The 23,462-nt window shown below is 40.9% G+C and overlaps 1 pseudogene; it reads left to right on the forward strand.

Moving 5' to 3' along the window:
• Positions 1 to 96: 96 nt before the first annotated feature.
• On the forward strand, positions 97 to 19,217 carry LOC112920419 (AP-3 complex subunit sigma-1-like; annotated as a pseudogene).
• The last annotated feature ends 4,245 nt before the right edge of the window (positions 19,218 to 23,462 follow it).

Raw genomic sequence — 23,462 nt, forward strand, 5'->3', positions numbered from 1 at the left:
AGTGCAGTCGAAGGAGCCACTCCTGTTCCACTAGCTGAAACACAGCGTTCAGGGCAGACCCATCTGTGTTGAGATCTGGACTTTGTTGGAGAGGGCATGCTAGGAGCAGGGAAGTGCCTTGGTGCTGCATCCAGGGAACTTGCTGGAAATCCCTCTGGAGCTTATCTGAAATCCACCCTCGAGGGTGCCAGAGGACTCTGTTCTCTGGAAGGTGTGTCCTGGAGACCAGACCCATTCTATTGCAATATTGCCCCTGGGGTGGGGGAGGGTACGTGGGGGTCCCTGGGAACCTTTAGCTGCTGGGTACTGACGATCTCTGTCTGCACACCTCCCTCACCAGCACTTATTGGGTATTAACAGGAAAACTAGGAATGTAGTTTACTCAGCAAAATCTCCTTCTACGTATTATCTGCCAGGACAGCTGTTGTGCTAACTGGTTGCCACTCCAGTGACCTTGGGGTGCGTTGATACCTGTGCACCTGTGTGCTTGCAGAGAAAGACACCTGATCTCCTTTAGAAGATCACCAAGTTTTTCCCTCTAAGGAGTAGGATGAATAGTTCGTTTTAAATCAGATTGTCCTTTCAGTCTCCCGCAGAGTGGAGTTTATTATTATGCCCAAGAGACTAGATCCAAATTGACCAGAGGCTGTCAGGAAATTAGAAGCCCTTCATCTTAGACTCCAGTTATCTCACTTAGGCACTGGGCTGCCAGTAGGGACGTTGCGTGGGACTCTCTAGGCTTGGGGGACCCCTAGAACGCTCATCATCCTAGGTGAGGCTGCCATATGAGAAAATGGTGGAGAGTATGAACTCTTCATACTCTCTCTGCTCCTAAATTTTCTAATATGAGAATGTCAAGAGTTCAGAATTTATTTTCTAGATCACCGGGTTATACTTAGAAACAAAGATTCACCAGCTTTTTTCCTGAAAATCTCTTTAAAGGGAAATGTACCACCTAAAAGGTATTCTTGCTCCAAAATTGAATCCGAATTGAAAACCTATTGCCAGTTTAAGGAAGTTCTGGAAATAGAGAAATATGTTAAGCACCATGGGAATGCCATCAGCAAAATCCAAAGTATAGGAAATTCTACAAGACAAATAATCGATTTTTTTTCCCAACCACTAAATGGCAAGTTAAAAAGCTATCAGGAAGGATTTGTAGAATATAAGAAAAGATATTAACAAATGCAAAACTTGTGGATTTTGTTTGAATTAACCAACTATAAAAAAGTAATAAGGGAAATGTGAATACTGTATTTTATGATGTTAAGACATTAGGTATAATAATGGTATTGTGGTTGAGATACTACCTCCTACCAGTGAGAATGGTGAAAATTAACAAGGCAGGAAACAACATATGTTAGAGAGGATGTAGAGAAAGAGGAACCCTCTTGCACTGTTGGTGGGAATGTGAACTGGTGCAGCCACTCTGGAAAACTGTGTGGAGGTTCCTCATAGAGTTAAAAATAGATCTGCTCCACGACCCAGCAATTGCACTGCTGGGGATTTGCCCCAAAGCTGCAGATGTAGTGAAACACTGGGACACCTGCACTTCAATCTTCATGGCAGCAGTGTCCACAATAGCCAAACTATGGAAGGAGCCACGATGTCCTTTGACAGATGAATGGATAAAGAAGATGTGGTCTGTATATACCATGGAATATTACTCAGCCATGAGAAAGGACAAATACCCACCATTTGCTTCGACGTGGATGGAACTGGAGGGTATCATGCTGAGTGAAGTAAGTCAGTCGGAGAAGGACAATCATCATATGGTTTCACTCATGCAGGGAATATAAGAAATAGTGAAAGGGATTATAAAGGAAAGGAGGGAACTGGGTGGAAAAATTAGGGAGATAAACCACAAGAGACTCCTAACTCTAGGAAACAAACAAAGAGTTGTGGAAGGGGAGGCGGGTGGGGGGTTAGGGTAACTGGGTGACGGGCACTGAGGAGGGCACTTGATGGGATGAGCACTGGGTGTTATACTATATGTTGGCAAATCGAACTTCAATAAAAACAAATAAAAAAAATAATAATGGTATTGTGGTTTTTACTCTAATGGTTTTTAACCTATAAATACTATTTATAGTATTTATAGTACTATAAATACTATATATATATAGTATATGTAAATACTATATATATATTTATGGTATATATATGGTATTTATGGTATATCTGATACTATAAATACTATATATATATTTATGGTATATCTGATACTTGACATAAATCAATTCAGAAGGAAGGGTAAAAATATAAGATTTTCTTAACATGGATATGATTGACATTTTGGGCCAGATAACTCTTTGTTGTGGGGGGCTGACCTTTGCAGCATCCCTGGTGTCTATCCACTAGCTTCTAGGACTGCTCCTCAGTTGTGATGAACAAAAATACGGACATTGAGTGGGGCCTCGCAGTCTCAGTCAGTATAACATACAACTCTTGACCTCAAGATTGTGAGTTCGAGCCCCATGTTAGGTGTAAAGATTACTTAAAAATAAAAGAAATCTTAAAAAAAAATACAGATACTGACAAATACTCCTGTGGGGAAAATCACCCACAATTAAGAGCCATTGGTATAAATAAAATAGTAGTGGCCTTGTGTTGATAACCATTGAGGTTAGCATACATGAATGAATACCTGAGAATTTATTATTCTATCCCCTCTACTTTTCTATATGTTTGAAACATTCAATAATAAATTTTTTAAGAGTAGTAACTTAAAAAGGATTAAACAAGGAGTGAGGAAGTGGAAATACTGGAAAATATTTGGCTATAAAAACCTTGGCAGGGCAGCCCTGGTGGCGCAGTGGTTTAGCACAGCCTGCAGCCCAGGGCGTGATCCTGGAGACCCTGGATCCAGTCCCACATCAGGCTCTCTGTATGATGCCTGCTTCTCCCTCTGCCTGTGTCTCTGCCTCTCTCTCTCTCTCTCTCTGTCTCTATGAATAAATAAATAAAATCTTAAAAAAAAAAAAAAACCTTGGCAACCACAATTTTTACACCAATTTATTTTTTATTGTATTTTATTTATTTTTAAAGATTTTATTATTCATGAAAAACAGAGAGGCAGAGACATAGGCAGAGGGAGGAGAAGGCTCTCTGTGGGGAGCCCTATGTGGGACTCAATCCCAGGACCCTAGGATCATTACTTGAGCCAAAGGCAGACACTCAACCACTGAGTGTCCCCCAATTTATTTTTTGACAAACCATTTGATGTAGTAGAAGCATAGCTAAGGGATGTGATATAGTGAAACATATTACTAATGGAGGTCCAAAATTAATGACTCAAGTGATATTAAAAATTATGTAGTATGTGTGTATATATAGTATATGTATATATGTCAACTGTCTTTAGAGGATACTTTTGGTGCAGAATTAAAAGACAGGATGGTGTGGATGGTGCCCATGTGCTATATGTGGGCCTTTAGGTATGTTTTACTTAGCCTATATCATAGTAGCCTACACATTGATTAGAAAAATTGAAATTTTTTTCAGCCTCTTAAAAACCAGATGATTTCCATAAGCAGAGACAAAAGACAAATGATGAGCTGAGAGAAAATGTATGCAATATATTTTGCAGATAAAGTCCTCATTTCCCTAATTAATAAAGAGCTCTGAAAACATTGAAGGGAATAAAACCACCAACTCATTGGGAAAAAGGACAAAAGATGGGAAGAGAGAGTTCAGGGAAAAAGATATACAAATGATTCTTAAATGTTTGAAACAACACTCAACCTCACTCATAAAAAAGAGATCTGCAAATGAAAGCACTGAGAAACTTTCTCACCAAGCCGATTGGCAAATATTCTTTTTTTTTTTATTAGTATTTATTCATGAGAGGCAGAGACATAGAGGGAGAAGCGGGTTCCCTGTGGGGAGTCCGATGTTGGACTCAATCCCAGGACCCTAGGATTCATTACTTGAGCCAAAGGCAGACACTCAACCACTGAGCCATCCAGGTGCCCCAGATTGGCAAATATTCAAAAGCTTGACTATGGTACTTTCAGTAAGCAAAATTCTAAAACAGTCCCCCATGATACCTGATCTTTGGAGTTATGCCCTTGAATAGGTTATTGTATATGGCAAAGGCAGGTGGATTTTCTGTATGTAATTAAGGTCCCAATCAGTTGGCTTTACATTAATCAAAAGGGATATTATCCTGGTGGCCCTGACTTACTAGTAGGGTGCCCTTCTACAGAAGGCTTCAACCTTTCTTGAGGGCTGAGACCATCCCCTACTGGCCTTGAAGAAACCAGCCACCATGAGTTCTATAGCCCCAAAGAGATAAATTCTGCTGAGAACCTGAAGAGGCTCAGAGTCAGAGTTGTCCTCACTGGAGCCTCCAAATGAGAACACAGCCCTATTAACACATCATATACAGCCTTGTAAGACCATGAACACAGGGCCCAACTAAGCTGTGCTCAGACTGCTGACACATAGTAACTATGAGATAATAAATGTGTTTGGTTTTAAGCTGATAAGAGTGTGATAATTTGCTACAGGCAACAGAATACTAATGAAACACTAGGCAAGGCTGGGAGGGAGCAAGTATTCTCATACATGGCTAGTGGGAGTGCAGAATATAAAAGCCCTGTATTAATTGGCTGTTTGTACCAATTCATTGCTGCCCTGTCCATATGCACATTGACTCTGAACCTAGCAATTCCACTTCTGGGGGTTTACTCTGAAGGTTTGCCACCATAAATTTAAGATAACATGTGTGCAGGGCTTTTCATTATGACATGATCTATGATGCCTAACGATTGGAAAGGCATGTAAATTGCATAGTACATAGAAGGTAGGTTGAATATATTACAATTTAGCTATGCAATGTAGTACTATGAAGCCATAAACAAAGAATTAGGAAGATCTCTGAAATGGAGAATTCTCAGGATATGCCATTAAGGGAAAAGAGTGGAATGAGAGAGTATATGTAGCATCCTACCCTTAGTGAAGAAAGTATTGAGAATGTATGTCTGTACTTATATATTCATAAAAAAGAAACAGAGAGGCTCAATCAGGAATGAATGAAAATGGAATGTAGTTATTTAATGGGAGTGAGAACAGGATAGGAGTGAGACTTTTGAGGATCTACTTCTTTACTTTTGAATGATGATAAATGGAAAACATAAAATATAAATGGAAAACATAAATAAAAACTTGTTAATGATAATGGATATTGAAGTATTTAGAGGGAAATGAGCCAATATCTGCAGTTTATTTTGAAATGCTTCAAAAACATAAAATAGATGAATAGATATGGGGATGTTTAGATGGATGTGGTAAAGCAGTGGTAGACTCTAGGTAGTGGGTGTGTAGATGTTCACTGTAAAATTTTTTCAGCTTGTTTGAAATTTTTATAATAAAATGTTGGAAAAAGTAAATGAAAATGCATGAACAAAAGCAAACCCTAAAGCAATCCTGTGTATCCAGTGGGTAATAGAGAAAAGAATTAATTCAAGTACATTTTGGATACAGTATTGACTATAGTATTCTCTTTTTATTTTCTGTGCACACTCTTAGTGGAATGTATTTTAAGGACAAAGTTTCAAAGAAATGTTGAACTTTCCTTATTAGAAATTTCAGTTGACCTTGTGATCAGCAGGTCAGTCAGATCACCTGAGTTACAGCAAATACCTGGCCAACAGAATTCTTCTTGAAATAGCCTGTTTAGGTTCAGTTTAGGTACCTTATCCACAATAATTTACCCAGTAGTCTCGGTATGTAGTTCCAGGAATAATTTTTATATTCCCCACTAGGTGGCAATACTATCCAACGTGATTAAAAGCCGAACTTAAATTTGAAAGACTTCTGCATCTAACAAGCTATTATACAATATTGATTTTCTCACCTATTGAGCAAATTATACTTTCATTAATATCTCTGCAAAGTAACATTCTTCAAAATGTTAGTAACAAGGATGAATAAATCCTATTTCCAAAACCAGAATCACTGGATCCGTAGGAACCTCCAGAAGTCGGCTAGTCCATTAATCCACCTCCCAACAGAATAGCCCTCCTCCTCTGTGATCTTTTCTCTGCCCAAGAAATAGGACATTTCTCAAAGTTCTGTTCCAACATTTAGCATAAAGTCAAGTGGTTCATTCATTCTTTTTTTCCATTCATTCTTCAAAGAGCAAACAATTTCTGAGTAATTACCATATACCAGGTATTGCACTAAGTATTGTGGGTATGATGGTGCCTGTAGACAGAGTTCTGCTGCCCTCAATGAGCTTGGTGTCCATTGCCCTCGCAAAATAGGAGAGTTGGTGTGGCTCCTAGTAGCATGGCTCACTCTGCTCTTCCTGCTGAAGCAGAGGAAAGGTCTTAAACTGTAAGCAGCGTAGATGCCAATGGGGAAAAATAGACAAGTCAACAATTAGAAGCCCTAGTAAGAAATGCATGGGAATAGGTAGGGGGTGCTGTGAGGCACAGCCAGTCTCAAGAGTAGTCAGGCAAGATTTCTCAGATGAAGGGACATTTATTTATTTAAAAGATTTTATTTATTTAAGAGAGAGCACACACACACACACACACAAGCAGGGCAGAGGGACAGGGAGAAACAGACTCCCCATGGACCAGGGAGCCCAATGCGGGGCTCGATCCCAGGACCCTGAGATCATGACCTGAGCCAAAGGCAGACGCTTAACAGATTGAGCCACCCAAGTGCCCTGAAGGGACATTTTAAACTGAGACCTTGGATGCCTGGGTGGCTGAGCGCCTGCCCAGGGTGTGATCCTGGAGTCCCGGGATTAAGTCCCACATCGGGCTCCCTGCATGGAGCCTGCTTCTCTCTCTGCCTATGTCTTTGCCTCTCTCTCTCTGTGTCTCTCATGAATACATAAATAAAATATTTTAAAAAGTAAAATAAAATAAACTGAGACCTGAACTAGACAGGCAAGGGCCCAATGGAATGCGGGGGTGGAAGGGAGGACGGAAGGGAAGGACTATGCAGGTTGCAAAAGTTGGAGGGGGAGAGATACCATCTCATTATCATTGTATGGCCAACACAGTGTCTAGCACACGGTCGACTTAGATTACACATGACCCTCATTCTAATGCTGTCATACAACATGACTTTAGGTTACTTCTTTGAGTCTAGGTGTCCTCTAGATAAGATTCTTATTCTTGAGTCTATATATTCAAGTCTCAAGTCTATATTCTTGAGTATTAATTGAGTCTAGATGTCCTCTAGATAATATTCTTATTCCTCTTGAATAAGAATTCCAGGTAGTCTCAAAATATGACAGAATTGAAGTGTCCTCACTCTGAATAAATAAAATCACTCAAGAACATTGTGGAGCAGGAGATGAAAGGATCTCAGGATCTAAGTCTGAGGACCTTTGATATGTAAGCAACAGAAAAAAGAACAACCCAAGAGGCAAAAAAAAACCAGGCGAGCATGGCATCTTAGGGGTGGGTACTGCCATCACACTGCAGCAGGTTGAGGGTAAAGTAGCAGGTGAACCTGTGGAACCAGCAAACACAGAAAACTCTCTAAAGGAATCTGGCAAGGGATAGGAAATGTTTGAGCATGTTTAAATGCTGCTAGAGAGGAGCCAGGAATCAGGGAGAAGTTGCAGGGGGCAAGGGAAGAAACAGATAAAGCTGTGAAGTCAGTGTAACTGCTAGGAAGGCGGGAGAGTGTGTGAGCTAAGAATGGGGGGCTGTAAGAGGGATGCCCAGGGGTGTACTGAGCTCATTAAACACCCAGAGTGGGGTGTTTTTTTTTTAAGAGCAATTTTGGGTTCACAGCAAACTTGAGCCAAAGGCATAGGAATTTCCCATATACCCTCTGCCTCCATACAGGCATAGCCTCCCCAGGATGTCAACATCCTGCGCCTGCACTGGAGTGGCACATTTGTTACAGGTCAGGAGGCTACTTTGATACCTCTTTATCACACAAAGCCTAACCTTTGTTTACTCTTGGTGTTGTACATTCTGTGGGTCTGCACCAGGGTGTAAGACATGTGTACATCATATCATACAGAGTATTTTCACTGCCCTAAAAACCCTCTGTGCTTGACCTATTTATCCCTCCCTTTCCACAACCCTTGAAAACCACTGATCCTTTTACTGCCTCCAGGGTTTGAGCTTGCCCACAGTGTCATAGAGTTGGAATCAAACAGTACATAGCCTTTTCAGATTGGCTTCTTTCATTTACTGATATGCATTTAAGTTTCCTCCCGGTCTCTTCATGACTCATTTCTTCTCATCCTGAATAATATTCTATTGTCTGGGTGGACTAGTTTATTTAGTGTGGATCATTTTTAACAAATGTTATTTTCAGGAATCATGAAATGAGGCAAATAATAAAACAACCAGAAAGTAAATGCAGAAAGTGAAAATTTTCTGTTTTGAACTTTCTGCATAAGAAAAAGATTTTTGATAAATTATAGTACAAAAAAGGGAAGAAAGTAATACTTTGATACTTTTGTTTTGCATGCAAAAGATACAATTTATTTATGACAGTCACACAGAGAGAGAGAGAGAGAGAGAGAGAGAGAGAGAGAGAGGCAGAGACACAGGCAGAGGGAGAAGCAGGCTCCATGTACCGGGAGCCCGACGTGGGATTCGATTCCGGGTCTCCAGGATCGTGCCCTGGGCCAAAGGCAGGCGCCAAACCGCTGCGCCACTCAGGGTTCCCCAAAAGATACAATTTAGAGGAAAATACTAAATGGTCCTACTGGATATGTTTTTTTTTTTTTTAAGAGTGGGGGAGGGGCAGAGAGAGAATATTAAGCCAGCTGCATACCCTGATATGAGCCTTGATCTCACACATCTGAGGTCATGACCTGATCTAAAACCGAAAGTCCGCGGATCCCTGGGTGGCGCAGCGGTTTAGCGCCTGCCTTTGGCCCAGGGCACGATCCTGGAGACCCGGGATGGAATCCCACGTCGGGCTCCTGGTGCATGGAGCCTGCTTCTCCCTCTGCCTATGTCTCTGCCTCTCTCTCTCTCTCTCTCTCTCTGTGTGTGCGACTATCATAAATAAATAAAAAATAAAAAAAAATAAAACCAAAAGTCGGGCACTCAACCAACTGAGCTACCCAGGTGCCCATGATTAGATAGGTTCTCAAGTCCCTCCCTTTCCACAACCCTTGGCAAACACTGATCCTTAAACAATTAATTTAAAAAGAAGTTTCAACCTTTTTTTTTTTAAGGAAATGTCAACTTTAAAGATTTTACTCAAATTCAGTAAAATGTTTCAAGTGTGAACTAAAATCTGTCCTTACAAAACTTCTCCATTTGCACTGACAGTTTTGAATTTTAAACACAGATAAGAATTCCAGGTGGTCTCAAAATATGACAGAATTGAAGTGACTCAAGTTCTGTTTCTCCATCTATATGTATAATGACTGTGCTATCATTTTTTCTCAATCTAGTATTTCTTTTAAAGATTTTTTTTTTTGTTTACTTGACAGAGAACACAAGCAGGGGGAGGGGTAAAGGAAGAAGCAGGCTCCCCGCTGAGCAGGGAGCCCAATGTGGGGCCCCATCCCAAACCCTGGGTTCATGACCCAAGCCAAAGGCAGATGCTTGACTGACTGAGCAACCCAGGTGCCCCTTAATCTAGTATTTAAAAGCAAAAATACAGTACACCAGGGACTGGAGACAGGAGCTGTACCCAAAGCGAACTGCACTGATTCCACTGGACACGTACTCTCCAAACCAGCTGTGTGTGGCTGAGGCTGGGTGTGTGGGATGCCAAGCACATAACCCGGAGGTCTCTGAATACCCGCATGAAGAGTATAATGTTTATTAAAGGAATAATAAAAAGTGCTCAAGTTTTATTTTAGGAAAACCAACAGTAACTGCTACAGTGTTTAGAACTGACCAGCAAAAGATTGTTTTCAGGAAGGAGTATTTTATCTGATGTTGTTTAGAATAGCCAGCTCATGATGGTGGTTAGAAGACCAGCTATGCAGTCCACCAGGTGCAGGCATGAGGGCTGTGTTGTAACGCTACACCGCCCCATTCCCCTAGGTGGCCACACAGAAATGCTCCCTGTGGCAGAAGGAAAGGCTGAGAAAGAGGCTTAGCAAGGGGCAGGTGAGGGTAGCAGGAGTAAGACCACCTGGAGCAAGGGGAAACTGATGCAGGCTCGCAACTGCAGTGGATGTTGCATTTATTAAGGCTTACATACCCTGCAAGAAAGAGACATGGGAGTACATTGCATGGAGGCACAGCGCCCAGAAATGCTATAGGAGCACCCCCTCAGCAGCTGATCAGTAACTCTGGGTTGAAGTACTTCCAAAGCCAAGATTACCAACAGTCCTCTGAGAACTGAATGAATAACCTGAGGGGTTTTATTTTTTAATTTTAATTTTTTTTAAGATTTTATTTTTTTATTCATAGGAGACACAGAGAGAGGCAGAGACATAGGCAAAGGGAGAAGCAGGCTCCCTGTGGGAGCCCAATGTAGGACTTGATCCCAGGACCCAGGATCACGACCTGAGCCAAAGGCAGACGCTTAACCACTGAGCCACTCAGGTGTCCTTTTAATTTTTTTTAAGTGATCTCTACCTCCCAATGTTGAGTTTGAACTTATGACCCTGAGATCAAGAGTTGCATGTTCCACCGACTGAGCCAGCCAGGTGCCCCCAAATAACCTGAGTTTTTGAGGCTTTTCTTTTTTGAGTACACCTAAGTATCTGTAGGTCCTAAAAGAAAGTGCCTTATTGGGGGAGGGGGGGTCTACTTGTATTCCCCAGCAGGAGCGTCCCCACTGGGCAGGGTGCCACTGTACTGTCCTCTTTGAAGGGAGGTTCTCCCTCCCTCTACCCTGGCTGCCTTGGACTGCTGCCCAGGCAGCAGGGTTGGCTTCTGGTGAAGGGCACAAACCACAGATATTTTATGTAGAAAGCTTGTGTTTGGGAATACTTTCCTCAGAAAGGTCTGAGGGCTTGCCAAGAGCATAGAGCCCAGTGTAATGCTCTTAGGCACAGTAGACATGTTAGAAACAGCTGCTGTGGAGAGAGAACAGAAAGAACACACAGGATTCAGGACCCAGTGGAGTTTGAAGACTGCTTTTGCCAAAGCTTAGAGTAACTTTTTCTGTTGACTTCAGTGGGAAGGGAGAGCAGATTGTTACATTTCTCTAAATCCAGAGTTGGGAGACTTTTTTCTTTACAGGGACAGATAGTAAATATTTTAGGTTTCCTTTATTGCACACTGTGTGTGTGCGTGTGTATGTGTGTGTTTACCACCCTAAAAAAATAAAAACTGTTCTTAGTTCTCAGGCAAAACAAAACAGGCCATGGGCTGAATTTGGCCTGATGACCATGTTTTGCTGACCTTTACTCTAGATAGTTGGCACATTCTTAGACTAAAGAAAGAAAAAAAAAAACAAGGAATCTATCTATCAGAGATAGCAAAGTTACTTTCCACCCTCCCAAGAAAGGCTATCTTCTTGCAAGAAACTTGATAAATGGGCAGCCCGGGTGGCTCAGCGGTTTAGCGTGGCCTTCAGCCCAGGGCGTGATCCTGGAGACCCGGGATCCAGTCCCAAGGTGGGCTCCCTGCATGGGGCCTGCTTCTCCCTCTGCCTGTGTCTCTGCACGCCTTTCTTCTCTCTCTCATGAATAAATAAATAAAACCTTTTTTAAAAAAAGAAACTTGATAAATAATTTTGAAATGGGTATGTATAAGAATCACTTTCTCCCTACCAGAGTGAAAAACAAAAGAGTTGTGGGTGAGCAAGGTACATAGGAATAGGCATATAAGAAGTGCTAAAGCCACTCCTGTCCTTGGAAAGGAGAAGCAGGGGAAGTTAGCGGATGTCTTATTTGTGCTGCAGATTTGCTAATGCAACTTTTTTTTTTCCTCTGGGGAATTTATGGGTTAAGATTTGAAATAGACTTATGGGAAATAGATTGAAAAAGAAATTCAATGAAAAGAACCAAAATAGATCACCAACCATATTTGTGTTGGATTCAAGACTCTAGAGTGTTTAAGAAAATCAGAAAAGCAAGCTCCAGTCAAAATGGTGTGTGTCTGTGAAAATGAAGAGAAGAGGGAGGCAGGCATCTGAAGGACCAGTGTGAGCAGAGTTTTCTCAGAAGTGCAGGATTTTAAAAGGTTTGGAAGAAAGATGAAAGGCAGCGTACCTTCCTCAAAACTGCCGAATGCCCTCTAAGCAAGAACCTCCACAGCCTCTATGAAACCCACCACAGAGTTATTTCCTCCTCCATAGAAGCAGTAACAGGTAGATCAGGCCTGGCTGCGTCATTGGGGCAGGTCCAATGCCAGATGAGCAGGAGAGCCCTTGTGTTAAAAAAAGAAAAAAACTGCTCATAATTTCAAGATGGTAAGGGAAGTATAAAAACCAAGCAAGCACTGGGATGCCTGGGTGGCTCAGTGGTTGAGCATCTGCCTTTGGCTCAGGTTGTGATCTCCGGGTCCTGGGTTGGAGTACTACCTATGTCTCTCCCTCTCCCTCTGTGTGTCTCATGAATAAATAAATAAAATCTTTTAAAAAATAAAAATAAAAACCAAGCACAGGGCTGTTCTGAGCAAGTTCAGGTGTAGACTCATGAAGCAGGTACTGGAATTGCACTCAGGATATCCAGACCCTGCCTCAGGCCAACCATTGCTGCTTCCTTTGAGATGTGTAAGAGGCAGCAGTGTACAGAAGCCTCTCCCGGCTTCCCCTTCATCTCTAAGTGGATTCCTGTGACTGCCTTTGTAGCTCTGGTAAACCAGGCCGCAGGACACAATGTACACTCAGGACCTAAATCTTTCTGCCAGAACGAACTGAGACCACCTGAGGTTTTATTTTTTATTTTATTTTTTTAGAGGGTGGGGAGGGAAAGGAAGAGAATTTTATTTTTTTTAAGATTTCACTTATTTATTCCAGTGAGAGAAAGAGAGGGCACATGCATGCACACGTGTGGGGGGCGTGGGGTGGCACAGGGAGAGGAAGAAGCAGACTCCCTGATAAGTAGGGAGCCTCATATGGGCCTTGATTCCAGATCCCCAGGATCATGACCTAAGCCAAGGCAGATGCTTAACCTACTGAGCCACCCAGGCGCCCTGAAAAGGGAGAGGATTTTAAGCAGTTCCATGCTCAGTGCAGAGCCCAATGCAGGGGCTCATCTCACAATCCTGAGATCATGACCTGAGCCAATATCAAGAGTCGAACGCTTTAACTGACAGCCACCCAGGCACCCCTGCTTGAGGTTTTATGTAAACAGAGAAGAGAAAAATAGCAACTGTCCCAGCTACCACTATAGCCAGGAGGAGAAGAGTGCCCTTTAGTGCCCCTCCCACAAGCAGAGTATCCCAGCCACTGACCTGGATCCAGGCAGATTCATGGCTGCTCCTCTAGGAGGGCAACAGGATGGAGGTGACAAAAGGGAGACTTTGTCCAGTTTCCCACCCCACCTTGAGGGAAAGGGCTGAAGCATATTGGGATTTAAAAAGAAACAGGAAGAACAGGAATCTCTGCTGCTTTGATGAAATTAGCATAAATGCCAAGAGAGCAATAAGCAAGGAAAATAGCCAATTATTTTTCTTCTCCTCCTTCGTAAAGCAATGTTTACAGTAACCTGCAACGTTTTAACAAAGGAAAGAACTGAAGCCCAAAAGAATGTGTAAGAGCATCAAATGATACCACCGCAGGTGTTTAAAATGAAGTGTCCAGAACTAGACAAAATAGGATAATGTAGGGACTGGCCCATGAGCTGTGAGTCTAAAAGACTGAGCAAAGAAACAAATCTCAAATTTTGAGGGAAAAAAGGAGGAAGAAGTTTAATTCTCAAAATAGGAATTAGTAAATTTGAAAATCAAATTGTTGGTAAAATTATGAGCAAACTGCATCTGTGAGAATGACATGGTAATGGAAGCCCTCTTGTGAGACAGAACATGAAGACTCCTAACTCTGGGAAATGAACTAGGGGTGGTGGAAGGGGAGGAGGGCGGGGGGTGGGGGTGAATGGGTGACAGGTACTGAGGGGGGCACTTGACGGGATGAGCACTGGGTGTTATTCTGTATGTTGGCAAATTGAACACCAATAAAAAATAAATTTATTATTAAAAAAAAAAAGGAAGCCCCCTTGTGTTCTGTAAACAAGTCCTTTCAATCCAGACTCTTCTTAAAAAAAAGGGAGAGGGTAGTGATGAAAGTACAATTATAGTGCTAAATCAGTGGAATAAAACCAGTGATTCCAGCAAAATGATGAGGAAAGCCTAGTATGTCATCTTGTGGCCATGATAAAGAAATGTGGACAGATTAATCACCCCTTTAAACCACACACACTAAAAAATAATAATAAATAAATAAATAAATAAATAAATAAATAAATAAATAAATAAAAAAAAATAAACCACACACACTGTATTATTAGTATATCAGAGTCAACTTGTCCAGGTGGTGTCTCACAGAGATCAGCCCATCACTCACTGTCCAGTTTAGTGGCTCTGTGGATAATTTTTAAATCTGATAAGCACACTTCCTGTGCCAATGTGTAAAAAGATTTTTGTACAAATACAAGAAGGAGACTAGGCTTGGTAATCATAAAACAAACAAAAAATTTGGAAATTTTGATTGCTTATGCACTACTTTTTTTTTCTAATATTTTATTTATTTGAGAGAGACAGAAAGGGAAAGACAAAGCATGAGTAGAAAGGCAGGGGCAGAGGGAGAAGCAGACTCCTCACTGATCAGGAAGCCAAACACAGGGCTCTATCCCAGGATCCCGGGATCATGACCTGAACTAAAGACAGACACTTAACCAACTGAGCCGTCTAGGTGCACCTGATTGCCTATACATTAAAATGAACTAGCTCTACGGTGTAATTGTTGAAAAAAGCTAATACTGTGTTAAGACAAAGTGTCAGAAACCAAAATATTCATTAAGAACTTATTTAGAAGCCTTGGCTCTCAAGCTAGACTCTCAACTAGTGTTCAGATACTACTAGCTCTGCTACTTTGGGTAACCTTGGACAAATTATTTAATCTCTTCGTATCCACAGTCCTCTCTGCCTCCATTTTAAAAATGAGGATAATAGCAATACCCACTTAATATGGTTCTCTTGCATATTCAGAGATAATACTTATAAAAATCTTTAGGGCAGCCCGAGTGACTCAGCAGTTACTGCTGCCTTTAGCCCAGGGCCTGATTCTGGAAACCCGGGATCCCTGCATGGAGCCTGCTTTTCCCTCTGCCTGTATCTCTCTGCCTCTCTCTCTCCCTGTGTCTCTCATAAACAAATAAATAAAATCTTAAAAAAAAAAATCTTTAGATTAGGGGTACCCGGGTGGCTCAGTCAGTTAAGTATCTGCCTTTGACTCAGGTCATGATCCCGGGGTTCTGGGATCGAGTCCCATGTTGTTGGGGGGGGGGGGTCCCTGCTCAGCATGGGGTCTGCTTCTCCCTCTCCCTCTGCCCCTCCCCCTGCTTGTGTGCACTCACTCTCTCTCAAATAAATACATAAAACCTTAAAACATTTAGATTAGTGCTCTACTAATGTTACCTGCTAATATTATTTTCTGGAAACTTTATGTACATTTGCATGTGTGATGTGTGACTTTTTATTCAATCATGTATTTATTGGAAAATAATATATTAAAATCACATATTTATTGAAAAGTAATATATATGTTAAAATAGATATGTTAAAATGCAGGACTAAAAGGTATACGCTGAAAAATTCTCCCTGGATTACCAGTTCTTATAACTGGAAGATAACCCTTGTTCAGCTTCTTGTGTGCCTTTCATTTTTATGTACAAATGGGCACAGTGTTCTGTACCTTTGTTTCTCCCCCCACATACTACGTAACTTTCCATAGCAGCACATATAGATCTGCTCCATTCTTTTTTTTTTAATTTTTTAAATTTATTCATGAGAGACACAGAGGCAGAGACACAGGCAGAGGAGAAGCAGGCTCCATATGGGGAGCCTAATGTGGAACTCAGTCCCAGGATCCTGGGATCATGACCTGAGCCAAAGCTCAACCACTGAGCCACCCAGGTGCCCCAAGTCCATTCTTTTTTTAAGCTGCATAGTATTTCATTATGTAGATGTATCATAATTGATTCACCTTGGACCGAAATTGCATCATTTAGGTTGTACTTCAGGCTTTTGTTTTTACAGACAGTGCCGCCATAGATTTACTCACAGCTTCAACACAGGGGTCAGACAGACTGTGTTAAAGACTTAATTAAAGTCCCATTATTGTCACTTATGAACTCTCTGGCCCTGTGTTAGCTTTACTCAACTGTAATTTCCTTTAGTGTAAAATGCCCATAGTAATAGTGCCAAACTCATGGGTTCTTATGAGGATTAAGTGTAAAATGCCTTGCTTGGTCCCTCATACACAGTAAATACAAAATATTCCTCAACAAATACAAAATACTCCTATTTTTCATTTTTCCAGCTTGATTTGTATTGGAGATTTTCTGTAGGGTGAGTTCTCAGAAGTCAAATTGCTAGATCCAGAGGTGTTCATGTAAAACTGATAGATAACGTCACCTTGTCTCCATGTTGGATAGTCTGCTTGCCCTTCTGTATGGATATACACCAGCTCTCTCCGCTCTGCTCTTCAGAGGCCAACCTCTATAAAACTGTATCAGACCCTGTCTTTACCCACTGGCTTCCAGTCAGTTCCCTGTGAGACACACTGGCGCAGGATGGGAGGGAGGGAAGAAAGAGCCCCAGGCTTGTGGTTGGCAGTGGCTACATTCCTCTTCCAAAAGCTCATTGGGCGGCTCCACCCACTTCTCCTCTCCCTCTCCTCTCCTCTCACTCCCAGTGCATTTCAGTGGATGCTCCCTCCCCTGGCTGCATGAGGCCCCAAGGCAACCACTTCCTGCAGGGCCTTGGGTGCTTCACCAACCCTTGTAGTTTCCCTCAACTCTGGGCACATCTATAAATAATCCTTTCATCAAACTTCCTTCAGTTACCCTTCTAAAGTGCCATCTGCCTAGTATGCTAACCAATTCACATGCCCACTAATAATCTATGAGAATATTTGTCTTTATCATACTTTTGGCAATAGTCAGGTCAAATATTTTTTGAGATTTTATGTAAAATTCTTCCTTGTTTGTTTTTTCTGAGCACTAGTGCTGTTATTTATCTTTTATCACAATAGTTCTGTTCAACTTCAATTTCTTTTAAGATTTTGTACATATATATATATATATTCAAGATTTATTCATCTCAGAGAGAGAGAGTGCATGCATGTGCACAAGCAACAGGGGCAGAGAGATGGAGAGAGAGTCCCAAGCAGACTCTGTGCCGAACATGGAGCCTGACATGAGGCTCAATCCCACAACCATGATATTGCCACATGCACCAAAACCAAAAGCCAGATGCTCAACCGATGGTGCCACTGAGGCACCCCTAAAGATTATGTTTTGAAGTAATCTCTACCCCCTACATGGAGCTTGAACTTACAACCCTGATATCAAGAGTCATGTACTCTATGGACTAAACCAGCTAGGAAACCATGAACTTCAATTTCTTAAATGCCTTTGCAGAAGTATTGTCTTACTGTTTGCAGACTGCTGTAATAGACAAGGTGGCTCATAAACAACAAAATTTTATTTCTCACAGACTTGGGGGGCTGGAAGCTCAAGATCTGGGTGCGGACTGATTCAGTGCCTGGTGAGGACCTGCTTCCTAATTCATGTGCGTCCTCCCATGGTGGAAGGGACAAGGGAGCTCTCTGGGATGACTTGTTGTTTTAGAGTAAGGGGGGGGGGGGGAGTAGCAGGCTTCATTGGAAGAGCATGTGACTCTTGGTCTTGGGGTTGTGAGTTTGGGCCCCACACTAAGTGGAGAGATCACTAAAAATAATTAAAAAAAAAAAAAAAGAGAGAGAGTAAGTTCTATACCCAATATTGGGCTCAGACATGACCCTGAGATCCATAGTCACATGCTTTACCGACAGAGCCTCTGGGATCTATTTATAAGGGCACTAATCACCCTCATGACCTAATCATCTCCCAAAGGCCATACCTTCAAATACCATCACTTTGGAGGTTAGGTTTCAACACATGAATTTGGGTGGAGGGGAATGCAAACATTCAGTCCATAGCAAATACAGATATTTATTTATCCAACATTATATTAGTTCAATTTTTAAAAGAATTAATAATAGAAGAAAATTACCCAAAATTATTTTTAGAATTGTTGGAGCGTAATACTTTACTCCAAAATACATGCTATTAAGGAATCACTATAAATTTTATTAGGTATGATGATAACACTGTTGGCATATTTTAAAAAAAGAAAAAGCCTGGATCTTTAGAAAGTATTCCTCTGCTTATAAGTGAGATGATATGACGTCTATCTTGATTTATTTTAAAATACTACAGAAGAAGAAAAAATAGTGTGGGGAATACACGGAACAGCCCAGAAAATGTTGGTAATTGTAGAAAGTGGATGATGTAGATGGTGTTTCATGATACCCATTCTTTTCCCTTCTGTACCAGTTCATTATCTCTATTGTCATGTTTATTTCAAAGTTTCCAAAAGAAATAAACAAACAAAATCAATGGCAACCACAAACAAAAAGACAACTAAAAAATCCAAGTAGGGAAAGGATGCCCCAGCCTGGCTGGCCCTCGGCATCCACCAGTCAGCCTTGCCAGCCCAGTAGTGATCAGGGCGGTCCTCATTTTCAACAACCTCAGGAAGTGGTGGCTCTCCACATTCTACCTGCCCTACAGTGAAGACCCACAAAAGCAAACCATTGGGGAGATTTTGCATTTGGCATCTAAGAAAGGTGAAATGTTTGTAATCCTCCTAGAAGGAGGGTTATTAATTGGAGGATCTGACAACAAATTCACTTATGGACATTGCACACAGCATTATATTTTGTCTTCCACGGGGATTCTTCAGAGAGTGAAGTTGGCATTTTATTTTTTTATTTTTATTTTTGAAGTTGGCATTTTAGATCTAATCCAGGTATTCTCAAAACATTTGACAAGTATTTTTGAAAATACTTGGATTTAATTCTCCCTGTAGACAAGGTCGACAGTATTTTGCAGAAATGGTGCTGGGGGGAATGGTATTGGACACCGACATGAATGAGATTGTGTCTTACACTGATCCCTGAAGAAGTCTGAAGCTGGCATAGCAGGAGTTCCAGCCTGTGCTGTATCACCTGTGAAGAATATGAAACTTCCTGCAATCCCAAGAAATATTAACATTGAGGACATAAGTATAAAAGTGTCAAACCTGCCTCAGATAAAAAATTAGAAACGCAAAAAAAAATTAGACTATTCTTAGGTAAAACCCAGAGGGAAAGGTAATTTAAGTTCACATGCAGCCATTCACCAAAAAATAGGGAAAGTCTTAATTTTTGTTCTTGGATTTCAGTTAAGGTGTTATATAGAAGTTGTGTGACATCAAGTAGTTCCTGTGTGTTTTTGTTTCTTTTCTAATCTGCATTCTTGTGCCCACAGAGGGCCTGCCTCTCTGTGCTGGCTGCTACAGTATTTCGGGAAGTGTTTTAGACATTTCTTCAATTACATGTTGGTGTCTCAAATGGATTACAAGTGTAGCATTCTTTAATTCTGGGGCTTCCTGCTTGGCAGGGAGTGTGCTTCTCTCTCTCCCTCTACCCCTTCTCCTGCTTGTGCTCTCTCTCTCTCTCTCTTTCTCTGTCAAATGGACAGAGATTTTTGTCAAATGGACAAAAATCTTTTAAAAAATAAAAAATACAATAAAATAAAAATTTAAACCAAATATGTATTGCATGAAAACATTATGAGCTTTCTCTCTCTTTCTCTCTCTCTCTTTTCTTTAAAGATTTTATTTATTCATAAGAGACATACAGAGAAAGGCAGAGACATAGGCAGAGGGAGAAGCAAGCTCCCTAAGGGGAGCCTGATGTAGCACTCGATCCCAGGACCCTGGGATCACAACCTGAGCTGAAGGCAGATGCTCAACTGCTGAGCCACCCAGGCATCCTAATGAGCTTTCCCTTTCAGCTAAAATAAGAACCAAAGTCATTGGAAAACAAAAACAAAACAACCTATGATTTGCATTCCCTTAAGTATTACTATGAACATTTAATCATAACTTTTCAGTTGTAGTTTTATCTTCACATCATATTTGGTCATTTCCATATTTATTTATTTTATAGATGTATAGTGTGGGGAGGAACAGAGGTAGAGGGAGAGAGAAAATCCTAAGCAGGCTCCATGCCCACCAAGGAGCTTGACATGGAGCTTGATCCCAGGACCCTGAGGTCATGACCTGAGCCAAAGGCAGATGCTTAACTAACTGAGCCACCCAGGCACCCCTAACATTTTTAAAAGAAAAATTTCAAACATACATGCCCTATTCACAGATTTCTCACATCCTATTTATTTTGGAAACTTGTGTATACATGAAGACTGAAAGACCAATACTATGAAAGTCTGTATGCCTGCTACATAGATTCAACAACCATCACCATCTTGCCATGTTTATCTCTCTGCATAGACTTTTTTAACGGGCCCACTTAAAGTGTTCTTGATGCTTTTGCTCCCTTTTTGCTCCCTCCTCCCCCTGAAGTTTCTAATGTCCCTGCTCAGAACACTTCACCAACTCCCCTTTCTGCCTGGCCCTCTAACACACGCTTTCTAAACAGCCCCAGCTCCATTCTTTATCTCAAGTTAAGAACCAGAACATTTTGTCCCCTATTAACGGCCTATCAGGCACCAGAAGATGGAAAGAAATTGCTTCCTGTGGGAGAAACCATGAGAATGTCTGGCTCGAGGACCACTCACCGTTCCTTCCTTTAGATCTTCCAGCTCAGTGTCTTCTGGCCTCTGCACATTTACTGAAAAACTATACCCAGAATTATTCAGAGGAAGGAATACAAGTAAAAAAGAAACATGATTTTTCTTTTTAAAGATTTTATTTATTTATTCATGAGAGACACACAGAGAGAGAGAGGCAGAGACACCGGCAAAGGGAGAAGCAGGCTCCATGCAGGGAGCCCGACATGGGACTGGATCCACAGTCTCCAGGATCAGGCTCTGGGCTGAAGGCAGCGCTAAACCTCTGAGCCACCCGGGATGCCCGAAACATGATTTTTTTATGTTAGAGATGTAGGTGAAAGATTTGGTGGAGATTAAAGCAGAAGAACTATCATCTTTTTCAGTTATAGAGTTGCAGGATGTCACTTGGTCATGATCAAGTTCTGTCTTTCTCCCAAAACCCACAGACGACTTAAAGTTAATGCTCACAGACCCCATTCACAGGTTAAATACACACAGTACACATGAGTTTCTGGTCTTAATGCTTCACAGAACTAATGAATCTGTTTCACTTGAAAGGACCCATCTAATCCTCTTAGCATCAAAAGAGAGAAGCTTGTCCAACCAACTCCCTCTGTTATCTAAATGAAAGGAGAGAATTTCCCTTCAGAAGTCGCTTGCTGTTGAGGAGTTATGCTTTCATTTACACGGAGAAATAAGCCCAGGCTGAGGTGAAATGGACCTTGAGAGTAAGAGAGAGAGAGAGACAGAGAGAGAGAGAAAGAGTAGTGAACAGCACTGATGCATCAGATAAGGAACAAGGAAAGAGGCTTGCTGAATCCTTGAGTGGGGTGTTTTATTTATTTATTTTTTTAAGGAACAATAAAGTTGGATGTTTAAATCAACAAAATGTAGAAAACAGCATATGAGATGATCTTTAATAAGCAATGTATGTTTATTACTGGAATAGAAACGTTTTTTAAAAAAGGAACTATCTTAAAAGGGAAGATAGTTTCCTTTTTAATTTTCTATTATTTCCCAAGTATGGTAAAACTGTGGCAGCCACAGATTTAACAGAGGTAAAACAGTTGATAATAATAGGAAGTCATGAAAGCATTGGTTTTGGTCTTGGTTGGCTTTTTAAAGTAAAATAGTTGCCTTATCAATTTTCCCTTCCATATTACATATTGAATGCTCTCAAATATCTAGCTGATGAGTCCCATTCAGACCTTTTTAATAATCAAATAATCTTGACAGGGCTGCTTTCTTATGAATTCACTAAAATAATTAGGAGAAAGGAATCATGAAGAAAGATACATATCCTGGGATTATGATATACTTTTAGTCTAACTAAAGACTAATTATTCATCTTTTATTATAAAGCGGTAGCACAGTTGTATAATTTACTCTGATTTTATAATCAAAAGTCTAGCACAGGGGAAGTCTGAATGAAGCCTAGAGTTTGTTCATTGTAACGTACCAGTGTTGGTTTCTTACATTGGCAGCTGTACTATTGTAATGTGAAAGGATAACAGTGGGGTAAACTGGATGACAATTATATGGGAACTCTCTGTATTATCTTTGAGACTTTTTATAAGTATAAAGTATTCTAAAGTAACTTTATTTCAAAAAAAAAAAAAAAAGCCTAACATATGTTGAGTAAAACAATGGATGTATGGATAATGATCTGCTCGACATTATCCCAGTGATTACTATAATCATGAAAATTATACATTAAAAAAGCTTGTTAATTAAAGATTTGACATTTTCCAAGTAAAATCCATGTTAAAATATTCAGCTCAGGTTGTCAGTTCTAAACAAGGAGCCAAGAAAACACAATCAGACTAAGAAGAGTTCTGTAATATTTTGGGTACTTAGGACACCAGAAATACAGTCTTTCTTAAGTCTAACATGAATTAGATGAGGACATTTGAACAAAAGAAGGCTGTTATCTGCCAGTTTGTCCTGCATTTCTCGTCAATTTGGAAAGAAAAATGAAGAACTATGGGGGATCATATGTCCCTGTGTTCCTTCTTTTTCCACTTTCTGCTATTTAGATATTCCTGAAGTTAGGACAATGGTAAGATCCCAATGATATCCCTATATCTCATTGGGATATAGGACTCTTCCAATAAATAATTCTGTAGAGCTCACTAAGGATATCACATGCCTTCTCATTAAGTAAACAGAACTAAAGAACCTGTATCCATTGTGATTCTCGTTGGTCGCACCTCAGTTTTTGACATTCAGTCTTATAGACCAGACAGTGGTAAACAATGGCCCATGGGCCACATCTGGCCTGTAGTCTTTTTTTTCAACCCATGAATTAAGAATGGTTTTTACATTTTTTTACTTTTTTATTTTTATTTTTTCAAGATTTTATTTATTTATTCATGAGAGACATACACACACACACACACACAGAGAGAGATGCAAAGACATAGGCAGAGGGAGAAGCAGGCTCCACACAGGGAGCCCGATGTGGGATTCGATCCCGGGTCTCCAGGACCAGGCCCTGGGCTGAAGGCGGTGCTAAACTGCTGAGCTACTCGGGGTGCCCATTTTTTTACTTTTTTAAAAAATATTTTATTTATTTATTTGACAGAGAAAGTACACAAGCAGGGGGATCAGGAGAGGGAGAAGTAGGCTCCTGCAGAGCAGGGAGCCCGATGTAGGGCTCCATTCCAGGACCCTGGGATCATAACCTGAGCCAAAGGCAAGACACTTAACCAACTGAGCCACCCAGGTGCCCCCA

This window comes from Vulpes vulpes, chromosome 12, assembly GCF_048418805.1.
Source record: "Vulpes vulpes isolate BD-2025 chromosome 12, VulVul3, whole genome shotgun sequence".
NCBI lineage: Eukaryota > Metazoa > Chordata > Mammalia > Carnivora > Canidae > Vulpes > Vulpes vulpes.